Raw genomic sequence first — 19,219 nt, forward strand, 5'->3', positions numbered from 1 at the left:
TGACTAATACCAGTGCACAGTGCCTGGTATATGATAGCAGACAAACATTAGTGCCTATTAATTAGCATTTTTTATCATCACAATAATTAGCAATATCTCTGCTGTTAGGGTCTCAAAGGATCAATAATAAGCATAAATCACTGGAAATTTAGGTGACATACCTTCCCAGGGTAGTTTGGCAAAATGCAGCAAGAGCAGAGAGGGGTCATATATTTATACTAGAATGTTCACTTCTGAGAATTTATCCTAAAGAAAAACACACATAAACCGGATGCTCATTGCAGAATTATTTCAAAAACCAGAGATTGGAAACAAATACCTAATAAGAGTAGAGAGCTAGTTCAAATTAGGCTTTATCAATGGTGTGAACGTTATTACCATGTTGTTATTATACTCTAGAAGAATCAAATACTGTGGAAGAAAAGTAAATCTGTATGGATGCCCACTATGATCGGGTATTATTCCATATCTGCAGTCCACCACAGCCATTTGCCCTGTGTGGCTGTTGAGAGCTTGAGATGTAGTCTGTATTGAGGTGGGCTTTAAGGGTAAATTACACAGTAGCTATTGCAGAATTCGTTTGAGAAAAAGAATGGAAGATATCTCACTTTGAAATAGTGACAACATGTTAGGGAAGGACCGTTTAGGTTAAATAAGACAATTTAATTTCCCCTTTATCTTTTTACTTTATTAATGTGGCTACTAGAACATTCAGCATTCTATATGGGGCGTGCAAGACATATTGCATGCATATTGCATATTACATATGTCTATGGGACAGTGTTAATCCATTTACTGGATATATGATGGTAAATAAGACATTTTTTTAACCTCAAATTTTGAACACTCTGTTGAGTAGAGCACAGACAATAAATAACATCATTGTACACAGTGGTAAGTTCTGTGCAGAAAACATAGCTGGGTAAGGGCCAGAAAGTGTGTTTATATTGAGGGTGGTTATTTTAGACAAGATTTGTTCTCCAGAAGTTGGATGTGGGAGGAATTAAGATATCTAAGGATAGAAGGGTGGGGAGAGAATCGGGATGTGGTGTCTTCTGGGAAAAGCCAGGTATGGATTGAGTCTGATAAATCAATTGGGTCCTGGTGGAATCTCTACTGGAGGGAAGAAACCACATCAGGGGAGGAAGGAAAGAGAAGGGAAGGTACCAGGGAGAAAGAGCTCAGGGGGCCCACATCGGAAAAGCACAACAAAGCAGACCTGGAGTGGGTATGTTTCAGGTCCTGTAGTTACTGGAGTTCTATGACTTATATACAGTAGTACTGTCAGTATGTGTATATACACACTCATATATATTCTCTCTGTCTGGATGTAAGGTGTGCAGAATTGTAAGGGAGACGCACCAGGCTAGGGACTCAAATTCCACCTGCCTTGTAGATTCAGACTCCCTGGCTTACTACCTTGGCACACATGGTCCAAGATGCTACACCATTGCACCTTTCTTCTAGCCAGTGGGAAGCGAGAAAGGTGAAGCCACTTCCATCTGAGGCAGGGGTCCTAACCTCCTCAATCTAATGACTGATGATCTGAGGTGGAGCTGATGCAATAATAATAGAAATAAAGTGCACCATAAATGTTACGTGCTTGAATCATCCCCAAACCATCCCCACTCTGCCCAGGTGCATGGCAAAAATGTCTTCCACAAAACCAGTCCCTGGTACTAAAAATGTTGGGGACCACTGGTAAGGTATGGTTTCCCACCTCAACATAATTCACATTGGAGGCTGGATAATTCTGTATTCCGAGAGTTCGCTTGTGTGTTGTACTTTGTTTCACAGCATTACTGGTTTCTGCCTATTAGATGTCAGTACATACCTCCTTCCACCCCACCAAGAATCACTGCTTTAACTACAACTCTTTTTCCTACACTTCTGCTCCAATTCCACTAATGGCCAGAAGGCCATCACTCAGCCATCCTAGGGGTAAAGCAGTTTTGGTACTGTCTGCTGGTCAGGTAGCCAGCTAAAAGTGAGATCAAGGTGAGAAGATAGCTTGATTCTCCCACACACTGGTTGCTACAGGGAGTGGAAATTCCATAACTGACTGAGGAGGTGGCCCTGTATTTATCATCTTCCAGGCAGAGTTTTCATTATTATTCATTGTCATTCACATGCATGAAAATATCCATGGTGAGGACAACTAAGCACTTAAAAAGTAACAATCCCTTTTGGAAAGATGGTCATTGTTACTCCAGACATCTAACCTTGCAGAGAAACTGGCTTCTGAAGGTTGGATTTTTAAAAACTTGTCTTTTGGCACCATCTGGTGGAAAGAAATCCTAACATGCCTCACGCGCGCGCCTGATGTTTTTACTTGTCTTTTGGTGCCATCTAGTGGAAAAAAATCCTATCATTCCTCACCCTTGTGCCTGATATTTTTAACCTGTCTTTTGGCGCCATCTGGTGGGAAAAAATCCGACCATTCCTCACCCTCTTGCCTGATATTTTCTTTCATTAGCCTCAGGCCTAAAACTCAAATTATAAATAAGCCTTAACTGGATTTTAGCAAAGCTTTAACGGGTCCTTCAAGAGGAGGGCCTCATCAAAGCAGGGTTTCTGACCCTTGGCGTGATTGACCTCCGAGGTTCCTGGGCATTGCAGGATTTTTAGCAGCATTCTTGGCCTCTATTCACTGCATGCCAGTAGCACCATTTGTCACAACCAGAGGTTGCCAAATTTCCCACGCCCTTGCCGGGGAGGGTCAAATTTGCCCCTAGTTGAGAACCATCCCTTGAAAGAGCGCCACTGACTTCCACGGTCCTTAAAGCCATATGTCACAGCAGTCTCCTGTCAGTGAATCCTGGGAGGGGTGGAAGTAGTTCAGAATAATCCTGAACTGTGACACCCAGCTCCAGAGTCCCCCTCAGGGATGCGCAAGTATAGAGCATCCCGCCAGGTATGGGAAGTCGAAGCTAATCTTGTGGGCCTCTTTGGATCCCTCAGGCGCCCTCTGTTGCATGAGTGTTGTGCAGAAGCTGGTTGGGAGCCAGCTCTCTTGCCTGGAAACCTTCTCGAGTCCGTACCTCAAAGCCCCACCCCTCTTCCCCTTAGCTGTGATGACCAAAAATAGCTGCAGACACTGCCGAATATCCCAGGGAGGGGGTGCAAAACCACCTCCAGTTAAGAACCACTGGGGTAGAGAAAAGAGCTGGGCTTGCATGTGGCCTAGTAACAGTTTTCATGGACCCTGCAGACATCTCAGGATCAAGAAGGGCCCTTCTGAATGGTCGGAAGTAGGGTCAAGATGGCCGGGCCTATGTTTGCCCACACGGAGCAGTCAGTAGACTTGAGCCCCTGGCAAGGTCCATGGCACTGGATGAGGTGGCTCTCGGCTACTGGGACAAGTCCTTTATCAAAGGAAGATCTGGGCCATGCGGTATTTGTGACACATGGGATTCTACAGTTGTACATTTACTTCTCAGCATCTTTCATTCAATGGTACAACGCCTGAGAGCTGGGGCCTGGCCTCATTTGGTTCTGTGTCATTACAGCCCATCATACTAAACGGGAATGAATACTGGTCACGTACAAGGGTAAATGAAATGGGACAGGCTTGGGAAGGGATGGATTGGGCATTTGGGATTAAGAGGTGCAAACTATTATATTAATATATAGAATGGATAAACAATAAGTCTTACTGTATAGGACAAGGAACTATACCCAATATCTTGTGATAAAAGATAATGGAAAAGAATATATATATATGTAAAACTGATTCACTTTGCTGTACAGCAGACATTTAACACAACAGTGTAAATCAACTATACTTCAGTAAAATTTTAAAAAAGAAATGAAATGGGACAATAATTGTGATTATTTGCATATCTGCAAACTTAAATAGGATAATGAAGGGATTCTTATGAAATTTCTTGAGATGTGGAAAACAGGCAAAAGATTAATCCCTGTTTATATTATTATATTAAGCGATCAGTACTTTTTTGAGAAGTAACGAGGGTCCTGGTCAACTGACCATATAAACATTCTGAGCTTATTTTTTTGGGGGGAGGGGACTTCCTTTAGGTTTTTTTTGAGCTTATCTTTAATGGTTTTGAATCTTTAGTAGATGAAATTCTTTATCAGTAATTTAAAAAGATGATTAAGGGATTGGTGTGGGATAGAACCAACTAATTTATGAAAGGTTATCCAGGTTTCCAAGTAATAAAAAATTTTGTTTAAATAGCTATAATTATAAAGCACTGTTATGTCTATGGATTAAATCCACAAAACAGTACCCATCTTCATCCACCAGATGGCACATGGTACATAGTTATTGATGGAGAAATGTAAAGTAAAGGGAAATGCCTTATTCTTACGGCCCTAACACTACAGTGACATATGTCATCACATTTAACTGAGTGTGGACTGTACACCAAAAGTTCCATAATATATTTTTTGCCAAGTGAGTTTCCAATTCTCTTCCTTCACATTGTTTTTTAAAGTTATTTTATCTTCAACAACCTCAGGATTAGGTAAAAGTTCATCTCTAAATGATGCTTTCAAACTGTGGTGCTGGAGACTCTTGAGAGTCCCTTGGACTGCAAGGAGATCAAACCAGTCAATCCTAAAGGAAATCAGCCCTGAACATTCAATGGAAGGACTGATGCTGAGGCTCCAATACTTTGGCCACCTGATGTGAAGAGTCAACGGACTGCAAAAGACCCTGATGCTGGGGAAGAAGGAGAGGGGGGCAACAGAGGAAGAGATGGTTGAATGACATTACTGACTTAACAGAACAAACTCTGGGAATGGACAGGAAGCCTTGCATGCTGCTGTCCATGGGGTTGCAAATAGCCTAATAAGACTTAGCGACTGAACAACAGCAATCTCTAAATAATATTGTTAACTTCACCCGGCTAAAATCACTGGTACCCAACAATGTGGCAGGGTTTCTGAGAGCTTCATTTCACACATGGCATGTTTTCTGTTCTCACGAGATATCTTACAGGTCATGACACAGAAGTAAAGCACACCTACCTACAGATACTGTGCAGTATCCCTCTTATGGATTAAGAGAAAATCAGGTTCATAATGTTTCCCCCACTGCTTTCAGATTTTGCTTGGCATGGATAATTGTATTCACACACAACAGCTCATGAAATGGACAAAGACTTATTCTAGGGGATGGAAGATCTGACTTTGTCCCTTACTTGTGTGACCTTGATCTAGTCACTACTTCTTTGAGCCTGTCTTCATCTGTTAATAGAGGAACAGTGATGCCCACCGGGTCCTCTTCATGGCTGTGCTTAATGTGTAACAGCCATAGCTCCTTAGTGTGGATCTGAATTTAGCAGCACTGTCATGAAATGTCCACCAGATGGCAGCCAGAACCTGCAGTTTTCTATCTGTGAAGCGGTTGACTGAATGAGTCTCGGTTCTGGGGCAATTTAGGGCGGTGGGAGGAAGCAGGCTCCAGGTGAGAGGTTCAGATCGCTGCTAATCTGGGAAGAGGGCTTTGATAGTGCTACGACTTTTCTTTTTTACCGCCACCTTGTAAAGTAGGTCACTCTTCAGATAATGTTTCTTTTTTCCTTTCTTTTGATTTCTCTGTTTGGCTGCCCCAGGTCTTAGCTGTGGCCCTCGAGATCTTTGATCTTCAACGGGCATGCAGAATCTTTAGTTGTGACATGTGGGGGTCTAGCTCCCTGACCAGGGATCCAACCAGGGCCCCCTCAGAGTCTCAGTCAATGGACCACCAGGAAAGTTTCTCATTTTAGAGCTATTTCTAATGCCAGTTTGAGGAATTTTCTCTTTTGATAGTAATTCAGAACTATAAAAGGACATAATAGCTATATTTGTGTAGATGTTTACTACAGTATTGTTTATGGATAATTGGTGAAATGGAAGCAATTTAGGAACATGGAATATTAGGCAGGCATCAGAATGAACATTATGAATAGTACATAAGTGCATGATCTGATGGATGATAATGATGACTTTATTTAAAAGCAGAATGAGTTATGTGTCATAGTTGAAATAGACAGCATAGTGGCTGTGGAAAGGCATGGTACTAACCTCTGCCATGGCAGAGAGTTAGCAGTCTCTTTCTTTCTGTATCTGTCTATGCGTGTGTTTCTCTCCTTCCTAAATCACATTATTGCTGTCATAGTGATATTTGCAGAACCTGACACTTTAAAAGAGATTTTCATGCTTTGTTCGAAATACAATAATGCCTAATGAATCCAGTATGCTAGGGAAGAGGTGGCATATGTAAATGACTTATGGATCCGATTTTTTTTTCTGTTTACTGATTCTTATTTCTCTTAACACAAAAACAATAACAAAAGCGTTTTGGCTAGAAATCTTTCTAAAAGATATTGTATACTCTCCTGCTGTCTCCTACAATTTCCTGAAGATGTTTGTTTCTTTCTATCTCATGCTTACTGTAATAAATGTCAGTTTCTTTCCCATGCTAGAATACAATGATGTTTTCGTGTGTAGTTGAAGTATCAGGTTATTTGCCTCTACATGGAATGATCAACTCTCTGCTGAGTTTTGATTTACTTGATGTATTTTGACGGGTTTTCTTTTTTGCTCTGCAGTCTTTTTCTCTCTTGCTGCCTGTCAGGTGTCATTTTTGTGGTTGCCAGCATCTCAGTCTTTGGCAGCCTTTCTGTCCTAATCTCCCACCAAATTTGCTGCTTCTAGTATGCCCTGTTAGAAAATCATACAATCAGGTTTGCTAGAATTATGTACAGAGAGCTCCAAAGAGCTTTTGGCTTTGTATGTTTGGACAGTGGAGACACAGTCACGTCTATTTTAGTTGCTCAAAAGTATTTTGACTTGCTTCTCAGCTCTCGGCTGTTTCCTGGATACACGGAGGTCTCAGGGAAATGACCTACACACAAGGGAGATACTGCTCCAGGGCAAATAAAATATAGACTCTCAGAAACAAAGCACAGTCCTGCTGCAGAGCACAGGGAACTATATCCAATCTCCTGGGATAAACCATAATGGGAAAGAATATTAAAAAATGTTTCCATTTCCAAAATGTGATTTATTGTCATTTTCATTAATATGGCTTTCAAACTATGGAAAAAAGAACATGGTAGATATGTGTATAAGCAAGTCACCCTGTTGTAGAGCAGAAACTAACACAACATTGTATATTGACTATACTTCACTAAAATTTTTTTTTTAAAAAAGAAACAAAGCACAGTAGTAGTAAATCTAGTCAGTGCCAGCAGATCAATGGAAACTGAAAGCAGAGTCATTCAATCAATAGTCATGAAAAGCCCATGCTTGCATCTGCTCCATTCTTTCCCTGCGCCACATCATCCTTGCCATTCATAGGCTTCATCCTGGTACAAGTTTACCTCCAGTTTACAAAGGAACAACAGGACACTGCACGAAGAACGCATCCAAAGCAGACGCTGCATGAAACAAATCAGAGAATAGTAAATGATGTGGTTCAAGGATCTTTCCCCTCAGCCAACTACTACATAGCATAGATTTTGAACATATAAGGCATATTTTAACATACAAAGCAGTTTGCTAGATGCTATGGAGACTCAAAAGAACTACGCATTTATACTTCCTCCCTCTGATTTTTTTTTTTTTGTAAAATAAAGAACTGTAGGAGTAGAGTGGACCATTTGTTCAATTAAAATGGAATTAAATGTAATCAACTAAATTAAATAACACTTAATTCTCAGCGAATATATGTGTTACATAAATTTGGTTATTTCTGCTACCCAGGGCCAGTGCTATTTTTTTTTTTTTTTTTAGTTCTGGTGTCTAAAGTAAGACTTCAACTCAATGGTGGCCATATTGGGCATATAGACACCCTTCTGAAGAGAGTTTCTATCATTTACTGAATTCCACCCGACTCTTGAAGGTATTTATGGACTTTCAGGATCTGGGAAAACTGATTACACTTCCAAACTTTCTCTTTATTTAAAAAACAAACACACAAAAATTGTCAATAGCCACACACACACACACACACACACACACACAAAGCAAACCCACCCCCTATTCTTCAGAATAGTGGTTGAAAGATAAATTTTTGTTCACCATGGTTAGAAATGATCCTTAGTACTGGAGAAATGATGGGAAGGTCTATCCTGCTTTATTGCTTACTCTGGGCAGGTCTAGACTGTCCAGGGAATGAAAGGCCATATATTTGCAGTGAATAGCAGTGTTGTGTCTAGATTAGAAAATACTGTCTGATAGAAAGTTAGTTGAGTACATGGTTCTTTTTTCCATAGTTTGAAAGCTATTATGAATATTAATAGCTTTAATTAATTTCATATTAATGAAAATGACAATGTCCTTTTGTTATCGGAATAAATCACATTTTGGAAACTGAAGCATCTATTGAATTCTGGATTGTTCATGATGGTAGGGACAAGGTTAAATTTTTAAAAAATATTTTCACCAAACATATTGGAATAATCCAAAAGAAACTATTTAGGGCCCTTAAATAATTCCAAACTACATTTTACCCAATAATTAAAAAATTCTTCCATCACATGTTTATAATGTTGTGAAAAATTATGAAATAATTGATATCCTTTCCATCGTTTTGGCTCATTTTCTACTGGAAATGTGACAGGAGACAAGAAAAGGTTAGGAACTAGAGAATACTTTCCTTTCTGGTTATAGGATGCTATGAACATTTACAAATTTGATGATCAATCAGTAGCTTGATAATTGTTGAGAATAATGTATGTACTCAATTTATTAGGTAACCATTTGGTTTTCTTTTAAGCTAAACAAATGCAATCAATTTAACATGCATAATTGGTAAGACCCATAGGAATAAAGTACTAGCTGAATCATTTATTATAGCAGTGGTTCTTAGCTTTGGATTCACACTAGCAGTGTGGAGAGCTTTTAAAAACCACTAACCCTGGCTACCGAGGTCCAGCCCCAGTTGGATCCAGGGTATCCAAAGTGTGGATGGCAAGGTGAGAGAGATATATAGGTATAGAGATAAGGAAAGAATTTGCAGTTAAGAGAATAGAGGAGAGAAAGAGGCTGATATTCCTTGGTTTACACAGAAAGCCAATAAAGCCTCAGACAAGGGACTTTCTCTGTTCACGTAGGCTGCAGGTGCCCTCTTGGTCTCCCGGAGGAGTGAAGACGCAGAGCGCCTTCCTGGTCGGGTCTTAGAAGCCCAGGCAAAAAAGTGAATGCAGAGAGCCTCTGTGTTCTAACGGATCAGCTTGAAAAGGAGAGTAAGAGAGAGAGAGAGAGAAAGAATTGAAAGAAAGAACGACATGGAGGAACCAGGCTTTCGTGGAAATGGTCCTGATCCGTCTCTTTATTTTTCAGGGAAGCTTTTATACTTTAAGTTGTACATAGAGATAAATGTAAGAAGCAGAGTCATGCAGGGTCTGCTGCTCTGACCCTTATCTAAAGACAGAGTGTTCTTTGCATACCTTTGTTCTTACAAGGGTCTTACGTTTGTTTACAATATCTTCTGATCTGAAGACCGATTAACATTTTATGGCCCCGTCTTTCTTTCTATTGATAAAGGTTAGTCAATCAGAAAACTTGTTTTCCCTTAAGATCTGCTTTGTCTTAAGATAGTGATAAGGTTATTCTTACATAGCAAGGATACAACGATTTATAACAAAGAAAGAGGAATACAGTGATTTATAACAAAGAAAAATTCATTAACTCAAAAGTCTAGTATTGCTAACATCAAAACTACAATATTTCTTTTTCTACATTCCAATTACATTGATTAACATACTCCCAGGTGCCTAAGGGTATGGAGGCCTGGCGGCAATCATTAACTCAGCAATGAAACCCTTCACCAACATGATTTTTATCTTTAGAAAAACCCTATGCTAACTAAGACTTTCAAAATACTCCAAACTCTCTGTGCTGTTTATGGTTGAGAGGTTGTAAACAATCATGTGTGCAGTAGCAGGAGTGTGGATAAACCTGTCACACAAGCTAGACTGCCAGCAGAGAGGTTTGAGCTGAGACACTCCTTTCATATGCAGGAGACTATTAACTGGGGCTCTAAGTTAATTTTCCAGAGAAAAGTGGTCAGGGATAGCCCCTGTTAATGTCAGAAGAGTGTAGTATAACAGACAGATTTTGGTTTGGGGGGTAGATGCTCAAGTAGATCCAGGGGACCCCTTGAGTCCTGATCTGCCTTGCCCGTCAGGCCTCTTCTGCATGACCTTGCCATGGGTGGGGTCAGGGAGTCCCTTGAGTCCTGATCCGCCTTTGCCCATCAGGCCTCTTCCTCATGACCTTTACCATAGGTGGGATCTCCCGTGCTGGCTCCTGGCATCTGGCCACACTCCAGAATGTTTAAATAACAATCTCTAGGGGCTGGGACTCAGGTATCAGTATTTTTAAAGCTCTCAAGGTGATTTTAATACAAAGCAGAGTTTAGGAAACACTGCTTACTCTTAGTTAAGCTTAAGTAGGTTAGGGGCTCCTTCTTGAACAATTCTTAACAGTCTGTTTCTTTAGTAGTCTTTAGGGACCACTCTGTTTGTTTTGCTTTAAATAAAAGCAAATCGTTCCCAAAGAATGCTCTTATTTCCTTTTGTTCTTCCTGTCTTTTTCTCTGCTCTTGGTTTTTCTGCCATACTGATCAATGTAGCATAACAGCATATGCCATTAGGTCATCCTAAATTTGAATACAGGTTGGGCTGTTTACTAGTTATCACAGATTGGCACTTTATTTAATCTTTAAGCTAGGTTTCTTTGTTTTCTCCCCAGCTATAGCAGTGGTTCTCAACTGGAGGTAATTTTACCCCCAGGAGACATTTGACAACATTGGAGTTTTGACATCTAGTGGGTAGAGGCCAGCAATGTTGCTAACTAAACACCCTACAACACATAGGACATCCTTCGAGGCACAGTATTATCTGGCACCAAATGTCACTAGTGCTGAGGAGAAGGGACTCTGATCTACAGAGTGAGGCAGTGGAGTTTGTACCTGAATTCTCATTCTCTCACTTCCTAGCTGTGTAATCTTGAGCAACTTACTATGCCAGCCTGGATCCATCTGAATATGTGAATGTAATTAGCACCTGCTTTGCAGTTGATGGGAGGTTTAAATGGGCTAATGCATGTGGAACAGGAACACAGAGCAGGGAGCAAATTATCTCCAAAATATGTCTCCTTCCATTTTGAGGCATTTGTGGCTTCTTGTCAGTATCTCTGAGATGATTTGTTTGATCCTATCCTTGACAATCTCAATTTTTTTTTTCAAATTTTTTACTTTACATTGGAGTACAGCCGATTAACAGTGTTGTGAGTTTCAGGCAGACAGCAAAGGGACTCAATCATACATATACATGTATCCATTCTTCCCCAAATCCCCCTCCCATCCAGACAGCCACATAACATTGAGCGGAGTTCCCTGTGCTATATAGCAGGTCCTTGTTGGTTATCCATTTAAAATACAGCAGTGTGTACATGTCCATCCCCAACTCCCTAACTATCTCTTCCCCCATCCTAACCCCCTGGTAACCATAAGTTTGTTCTCTAAGTCTGTGAGTCGATTTTTTTTTTTTTTTGGTAAATAAGTTCATTTGAATCATGTCTTCTAAATTTTGCCTATAACGGATGTCATACGATATTTCTCCTTCTCTGTCTGACTTACTTCACTCAGTATGACACTCTCTAGGTCCATCCATGTTGAGACAAATGGGATTATTTCATTCTTTTTAAAGACTGAGTAATATTGCATTGTATATATGTACCACATTTTTATCCATTCATCTGTCCATGAACATTTACATTGCTCATTTCCATGTCTTGGCCATTGTAAACAGTGCCGCAATGAACAATGGGGTGCATGCATCCTTTCAGACCATGCTGTTCTCCGGATATATGCCCAGGAGTAGGATTGCACGGTCATATGGTAACTCTATTTTTCATTTTCTAAGGAACCTCCATACTATTTCCATCGTGGCTGTACCAGTTTACATTCCCACCAACAGTATAGGAGGGTTCTCTTCTCTCCACACCCTCTCCAGCATTTGTTTTTGGACAACCTCAATGTTACTATTTCGTGACTTGGTGGCAGGAGCGAGAAGCGGGCAGAGTTGTCTTCGAAATGTATCTGTTTTGGATTCCAAATGGAAGACTGCTTTAAATTCCTTCCCCCACCTTTCACACTCCCCTCACATCTTACCACTAGCATGGCCCTTGTGTTGAGGGGGAGTGTTCAAATAAAAACAAGTTTGCCTTTGGTCAAAAAAATGTCAAAGATATTCTTAGTAGTGCTGATTCTAAAAGAAGAGGGTTAATAGCAATGAACGTGGTTTATTAATAAGCTTTATTATTTACAAGAGGCAGATAGCTACAGAAGTCTGAAAGTCAGGAAAGAGCTTCATGCTGGAAACAGCCTTGGGATTATGACTTCAGAAGAAGTCAAAGTTACAAGAGAGAATGAAACTGCCAGGGAGAAGAGAAAAGGGGCTCAGATGTAACACGAGAAATCTCTGCTTGGCTAGTATGAATGCAGACCTACCGTGTGCTTGCCAATCACCTTCCTAATCTGTCTTCTACATTTGACTTTTAGGGAATGTTGTATCCTACTTCTCCAGTCCTCATCTCCAGATGTTCTAAGTCTGGCTTGAAAATGATAAAATGAATCTTTACTGAAGACCATATGGAATGCTCACAAAATTAACTTGGAAATTCCTGTGCTAATTGCTCTCCATTAATTGGGTTCATTAAAAACTTCTGTCATTATAATTATATAATCACATTACAAAGCATTTTAAAATTTGAATTTTTTTTCTCTACGCATGTACTTTTCTTTAGTCATAGTGTGCAATATAGCTAGGTGTGTTTTTAATAACAGCTTTCTTATTGAGATATAACTCACATAGCATCCAGTTCACCCATTCAAAGTATACAGTTCAATGGTTTTTAGTATATTTACAGAGTTGTGTAACTGTTGCCACAATCAATTTGAGAACATTTTCATCACCGCCAAAAGACATCCTATACCCATTAGCTGTCACTCCCTATTTCCCTTCAATCCTCCCTGCTCTAGAGATTTTGTCTCTCTAGATCTGCCTATTCTGGGCATTTCATATAAATGGATTAATTCAATATGTGGGCTTTTGTGTCTGGCTTCTTTCACTTAGCATAAAGTTTTCAAGGTTGTAGCATGTATCAGGACTTCAATCCTTTTTATGGCTGTATAACATTTAGCACTATATCTATTAGAGCTAACATTGTATGGAAAGACCACATTTTGTTTATTCATTCATCAGATGATAGAGATTTGTTTTTTCCCCACCTTTTGGCTCTTGTGAATGGGGCTGTTCTGAATGTTTGTGTACAAGTATTTGAACACTTGTTTTCAATTCTGGGTCACATGGCACTTTTTTTTCTTTTTTCTTTTTTTTTTAAATTTATTATTTTAAAAAATTTTTACTTTACGATACTGTATTGGTTTTGCCATACATTGACATGAATCCACCACGGGTGTGCATGAGTTCCCAATCCTGAACCCCCCCTCCCACCTCCCTCTCCATATCATCTCTCTGGGTCATCCCAGTGCACCAGCCCCAAGCATCCTGTATCCTGTATTGAACCTAGACTGGCACTTTTTGAGGAAGTGCCAGAATGCTTTCCAAAGTGGCTGTGTAATCAGCAATATAGGAGTGTTCAAATTTCTCCATATTCTCATCAACACTTGTTCAGTTCAGTTCAGTTCAGTCGCTCAGTCATATCTGACTCTTTGAGACTCCATGGACTGCAGTACACCAGGCTTCCCTGTCCAACTCCCAGAGCTTACTCAAACTCATGTCCATTGAGTCGGTGATGCCATCCAACCATCTCATCCTCTGTCATCACCTTCTTCTCCCTCCTTCAATCTTTCCCAGCATCAAAGTCTTTTCCAATGAGTCAGTTCTTTGCATCAGGTGGCCAAAGTATTGGAGCTTCAGCTTCAGCATCAGTCCTTCCAATGAATATTCAGGACTGATTTCCTTTAGGATAGACTGGTTGGATCTCCTTGCTGTCCAAGGGACTCTCAAGAGTCTCCTCCAACACCACAGTTCAAAAGCATCAATTCTTCGGCAATCAGCTTTCTTTATAGTCCAACTCTCACATCCATACATGACTACTGGAATAACCATAATTTTGACTAGATGGACCTTTGTTGGCAAAGTAATGTCTCTGCTTTTTAATATGCTGTCTAGGTTGGTCCTAACTTTTCTACCAAAAAGCAAGCATCTTTTAATTTCATGGCTGCAGTCACCATCTGCAGTGATTTTGGAGCCCCCCAAAATAAAGACTCTCACTGTTTCAATTGTTTCCCCATTGTTGCCATGAAGTGATGGGACCAGATGCCATGATCTTAGTTTCTGAATCTTGAGTTTTAAGCCAACTTTTCACTCTCCTCTTTCACTTTCATCAAGAGGCTCTTTAGTTCTTCTTCGCTTTCTGCCGTAAGTGTGCTGTCATCAGCATATCTGAGGTTATTGATATTTCTCCCGGCAATCTTGATTCCAGCTTGTTCTTCATCCAGTCCAGCATTTTGCATAATGTACTCTGCATATAAGTTAAATAAGCAGGGTGACAATATACAGCCTTGACGTACTCCTTTCCCAATTTGGAAGCTGTCTGTTGTTCCATGTCCAGTTCTAACTGTTGCTTCTTGACCGGCATACAGATTTCTCAGGAGACAGGTCAGATGGTCTGGTATTCTCATCTCTTTAATACTTGTTATTACATGTCTTTTTGATTTTAGTCATTCTAGTGGGTATGAGGAGAAGTCAATGGCACCCCACTCCAGTACTTTTGCCTGGAAAATCCCATGGACGGAGGAGCCTGGTAGGCTGCAGTCCATGGGGTTGCTAGAGTCGGACATGACTGAGCGACTTCACTTTCCCTTTTCACTTTCATGCATTGGAGAAGGAAATGGCAACTCACTCCAGTGTTCTTGCCTGGAGAGTCCCAGAGACGGGGAAGCCTGGTCGGCTGGCGTCTATGGGGTCGCACAGAGTCGGACACGACTGAAGTGACTTAGCAGCAGCAGCAGCAGTGGGTATGAAGTGGCATATCAGTGTGGTGTTGATGATATACTGTTTGTTAAAAATGTTATTTGATTTGCATTTTCCAGATTGTTATCTTTCATAATCAATATTTAAAATGGCTTCAAAATATTCTTTTAATTGCTGCAGTATAATTTGCTAGACCATCTTCTATCTGGGAACATTTGTTTCCAATTTTTTACCATTACAGACAGATTTTCTGGCATACCAAATTTCAATGTTTGGATTATTTTCTTAAGCTACTTTCAAGATCCATTTTGAAGTCTTTCTTTATCTACAAAGAATGAATAAAGGAATACACCACTGGAAAATTTTGTGTGATGGACAAAATATTCTATCATAGATTAATATTTATCATCAAAGGTTTAAACTTGCAGAAAGCTCCCGATAAAGAGATGGATTCCAACCAAGTAGTGAGCATTGGTTTGACCACCTAAGCCATCTTCCAATAGAAATGAAAAGTCCTAATTTACACTTGAATAAAAACAGAACCCTCAACATTCACTATTAAGCTGGTAGATGTAAATTTATTATTAACTAATAATAGATTTTTATTGTATGAGAAACAGGAAATATAAGCAAAAGGAAGGAAGGAAAGATCCCTCTCCTTGGCAATAACCATGGCCTCTTTCTACAAGGTCCCTGGATGAGCATCTTTGAATCATTAGCAGTTCTGAGCTCCTGAAACTTCCATGGTTAAGCCTGAGAAAAATTACGGACAGGCAGTTCTGATAAATACCAGGGACCGCCCCCCCCTCCCTCCCGCCCGAACTCTGAAACTGCTAGGGGTTCTTCAAGGAAATCCCCTTGAAAAAAAAGTAACATTTGTTTTTATTTTCATTCCTCTTCTGGTTAATTTATATGCATTTGAGAGCAAAATCCATCCAAATATGTGGAAGGTGGTTTCAGTGGGCTCTTGCACTTACTTCAGATAATTTATTTAAAATTGAAATGACATTAATTCCCAAAGCATTAATTAGACAGCTTGCAGGGTCCATCTTCTGCTAACTTAAATAATTTCCCTAAGTTCTACTTTACCACTTTTTAAATGCAAAGATATGACATTGAACTAATTTGATTGTTAGAAAAGGGACTTTTTTTGACTGTCAAAAGTAGACCTTTAAAAATATCTTTGCATGTCAGATTATGAATACAGGAATCCTTCTATATATTAGTCACTCACATTCAAACATTCACTGAGTACCTCCTGTGTGTAAGGCAAGATGCTGGGACAATGGACTCAATCACAAAACAGGTTGGGTGCTAGAGAGAAAGACTGACCTTGAGGCAGAAAAGTTGTATTCTGAATGGAATAGTGTTCACTGGCATAGGGATTCTCTGAGGATTCTCTAGATGCCAGCTGTATTCCAATTTCCCTTTTTAGAAGGCCTGCGCATTGGGGTTTTTCCAAGCTCCCAGGTGATGGCCCTGGGGAGTTGAAAACCACTGGTTTAAAAGTACTCAATTCCAATGAATCATCCCTCCTGCTCCCAAAGCTTCAAATGAAAAGATAGGGAGGGACAAGTTAGGGGTTGAAGGTTAAGAGATATCAACTACGACATACAAAATAGATAAGTAACATGGATATATTGTATAGCACAGGGAATCCTAGCCATTGTTTTGTCATCATGTATGATGGGGTATATCTATAAAAATATGGAATCACTATGCTGGACACCTGTAACTAACATGATACTGTAAATTGAGTGTATTTCCATTTTAAAAAGTGAAAAAAAATTAAAAAGGCATATCTGATTATGTCACCCTCTTGATTAAGACACACACACAAAGAGAGAAATGGTGGCAGTTTGGGTAACAATCAGAGAATTCAAAAGAGTTGAGAGAAAGCAGAGAGAATCCAGTGTGGACTGTCACAGAGGGAGGGAGTAGGCATGTTTTAATCAATGTGACACCATTAATAGCTCCTCCTCTCAGACTGCTGTGCCTGATCTTTTAAGGGGGTAGTAGGAGCAGGAAACGCATCTGCTCTTAAAGGACCTGCGTGCATGCTAAGTTGCTTCAGTCGTATCTGACTCTTTGCAATTCCCTGGACTGGAGCCCACCAGGCTCCCCTGTGCATGGGATTCTCCAGGCAAGAATACCGGAGTAAGTTGATATGGCTTCCTGCAGGGGATCTTCCTGACCCAGGGACTGAACTGACGTCTCTTACGTCTCCTGCATTGGCAGGCGGGTTCTTTACCACTAGTGCCACCTGGGAAGTCCAAAAGACCTGTAAGGTTCATAAAGTGGCCAGTGCCTTAATTATGAAGAAAAACTTGTTTAAGGAGGACAGGCAGTCTCAACAGTCTTCCAGGGCCAGCAGAAACACTGGAGAGTGTGGTCTGGCAATTTCCTTACCTAAAGGTGGGCACCTGTGCAGAGTGAGAGGCGCCTTGCACACACTTGACCGAGAAACGAGGTTGATTTTTTTTTCCCCAAAGACTCCATACTTGTAACTCTGCACTGTGCTTCTTCTCATTTCTAAATGGCACAGCAGATGGCAGTCCAACATCAAAAGATGGATCCGAGACCACCTCCAATGGTGGCATCTGTGCAAGAGATGGCAGTCTGGGAAGTATATATAGCATCTGAGGAAGCACTGTCCCAGAGAACTTCCTGGGACGATGGAACTGTTCTGTATCTGGACTGTCCAGTACAAGAGCCACCAGCCACATGAGCTCTTGAGTACTTGAAATGTGACTAGTGAGAGTGAGGAACTGACATTTTAATTCTATTTAATTTTAATTAAGTGCCATTTAAATTGAAGTAGCAACATGAGACTAGTGGCTTCTGTACGGAACAGTGCAACTCTAGAGAATGAATCATTTTTTTAAATTTTAGTTTATTTGCTTCTTTATTTTTGGCTGTGCTGGGTCTTGGTTGCTGCACAGGCTTGTCTCCAGTTGGGGTGAGTGGGGGCTATTCTCTAGCAGCAGTGAGTGGGCTGCTCTGGTTGCAGAGCACAGGCTCTAGGACGCCCGGGCTTCAGCAGCTGTGGCTCCCAGGCTCTAGAGCTCAGGCTCGGTTGTAGTTGTGGCCAACGGGCTCAGTGGCTCTGTGGCATGCGGGATCTTCCAAGACCAGAGACCGGACCTGTGTCTCCTGCATTGGCAGGCAGATCCTTTACCACTGAGCCACCAGGGAAGCCCCTAGAGAATGAATCTTGATTCTGTCACTTACTACCTGCTTAACTTGGGGCAAATTTCTAAACTTCTTCAAGCCTTGGTTCCCTTGTCTCTATTTCTTGTCAGCTGATGCCAGAACTCCTCCTGGGGATAGAACTCTTCTTACTTGGGAAAATACCCTGATGGAAGATTTGGCTATGAAAACATAGGCCTCAGAGGAGGGTCTGGAAAAGAAATGCAGGTGGAAAATTCAGAGTATAGGCCACTTTAGTGGTCAGCAGAGAGATGTCTGATTTTCCTCATGGACAAAGGGATAACTTAAAGTTGAAGATTCAGATTAAAGTGTTTTATTCATCCATAAACAAAACCAAACCAAATGACCTCCTCACCTTCAATTCAGCTGTCTTACCTCTAAGTGGTCATGTGTTTGATCCAAGCCATTCCTCAGCTCCCCAGGTGGCGCTACTGGTAAAGAACCCACCAGCCAATGCAGGAGATATAAGAGATGTGAGTTCGATCCCTGGGTCGGGAAGATTCCCTGGAGGAGGGCATGGCAACCCACTCCAGTATTCTTGCCTGGAGAATCCCACGGACAAAGGAACCTGGCAGGCTATAGTCCAGGGAGTCGCAAAGAGTCGGACACAACTTAGCACTCATGTGCTCATATGTGGCTAACTGAAAGTGTGTTGATCAAAATAAAGACAGACATGCCTTTTGTCCCTCAAAATATATACTTCTTTTAGGAACAGCTTAGTATGAGTAGGATGGCATAATTCATCACATTTATTACCTGAATTTTTAACCAGTATTTCTATCCAAGAGACAGAGTACCACGGCAGGATGCTTATAGATTCTGATGCTCAGTATTTAATGATTTGAGGCCTGGGGAATCTTGTATTTTCCGGTATGCTTAGATTTTGAAGGCAAGGGCTCTGGTGGCCTGAGTAAAGACCACTACAGCTCCACTTCTAAAAGCCCAACAGCAGAATAATAATCCAGGAAAAGCAGTGTTCATTTCAGCAGTTTACTCTCTGTGGTGAATAATAAACACAGGCATAAACTGTACAGAGATATTTTCTTTTT

The 19,219-nt window shown here is 40.7% G+C and overlaps 1 long non-coding RNA gene across 1 annotated transcript in view; it reads left to right on the forward strand.

The window, feature by feature from the left end:
• The window catches only part of LOC105605360 (uncharacterized), a 30,526-nt gene that overhangs the window by 304 nt on the left and 11,003 nt on the right, over nucleotides 1-19,219 (forward strand). The window lies entirely within an intron of this gene.

Source organism: Ovis aries, chromosome X (genome assembly GCF_016772045.2).
Source record: "Ovis aries strain OAR_USU_Benz2616 breed Rambouillet chromosome X, ARS-UI_Ramb_v3.0, whole genome shotgun sequence".
Lineage (NCBI taxonomy): Eukaryota > Metazoa > Chordata > Mammalia > Artiodactyla > Bovidae > Ovis > Ovis aries.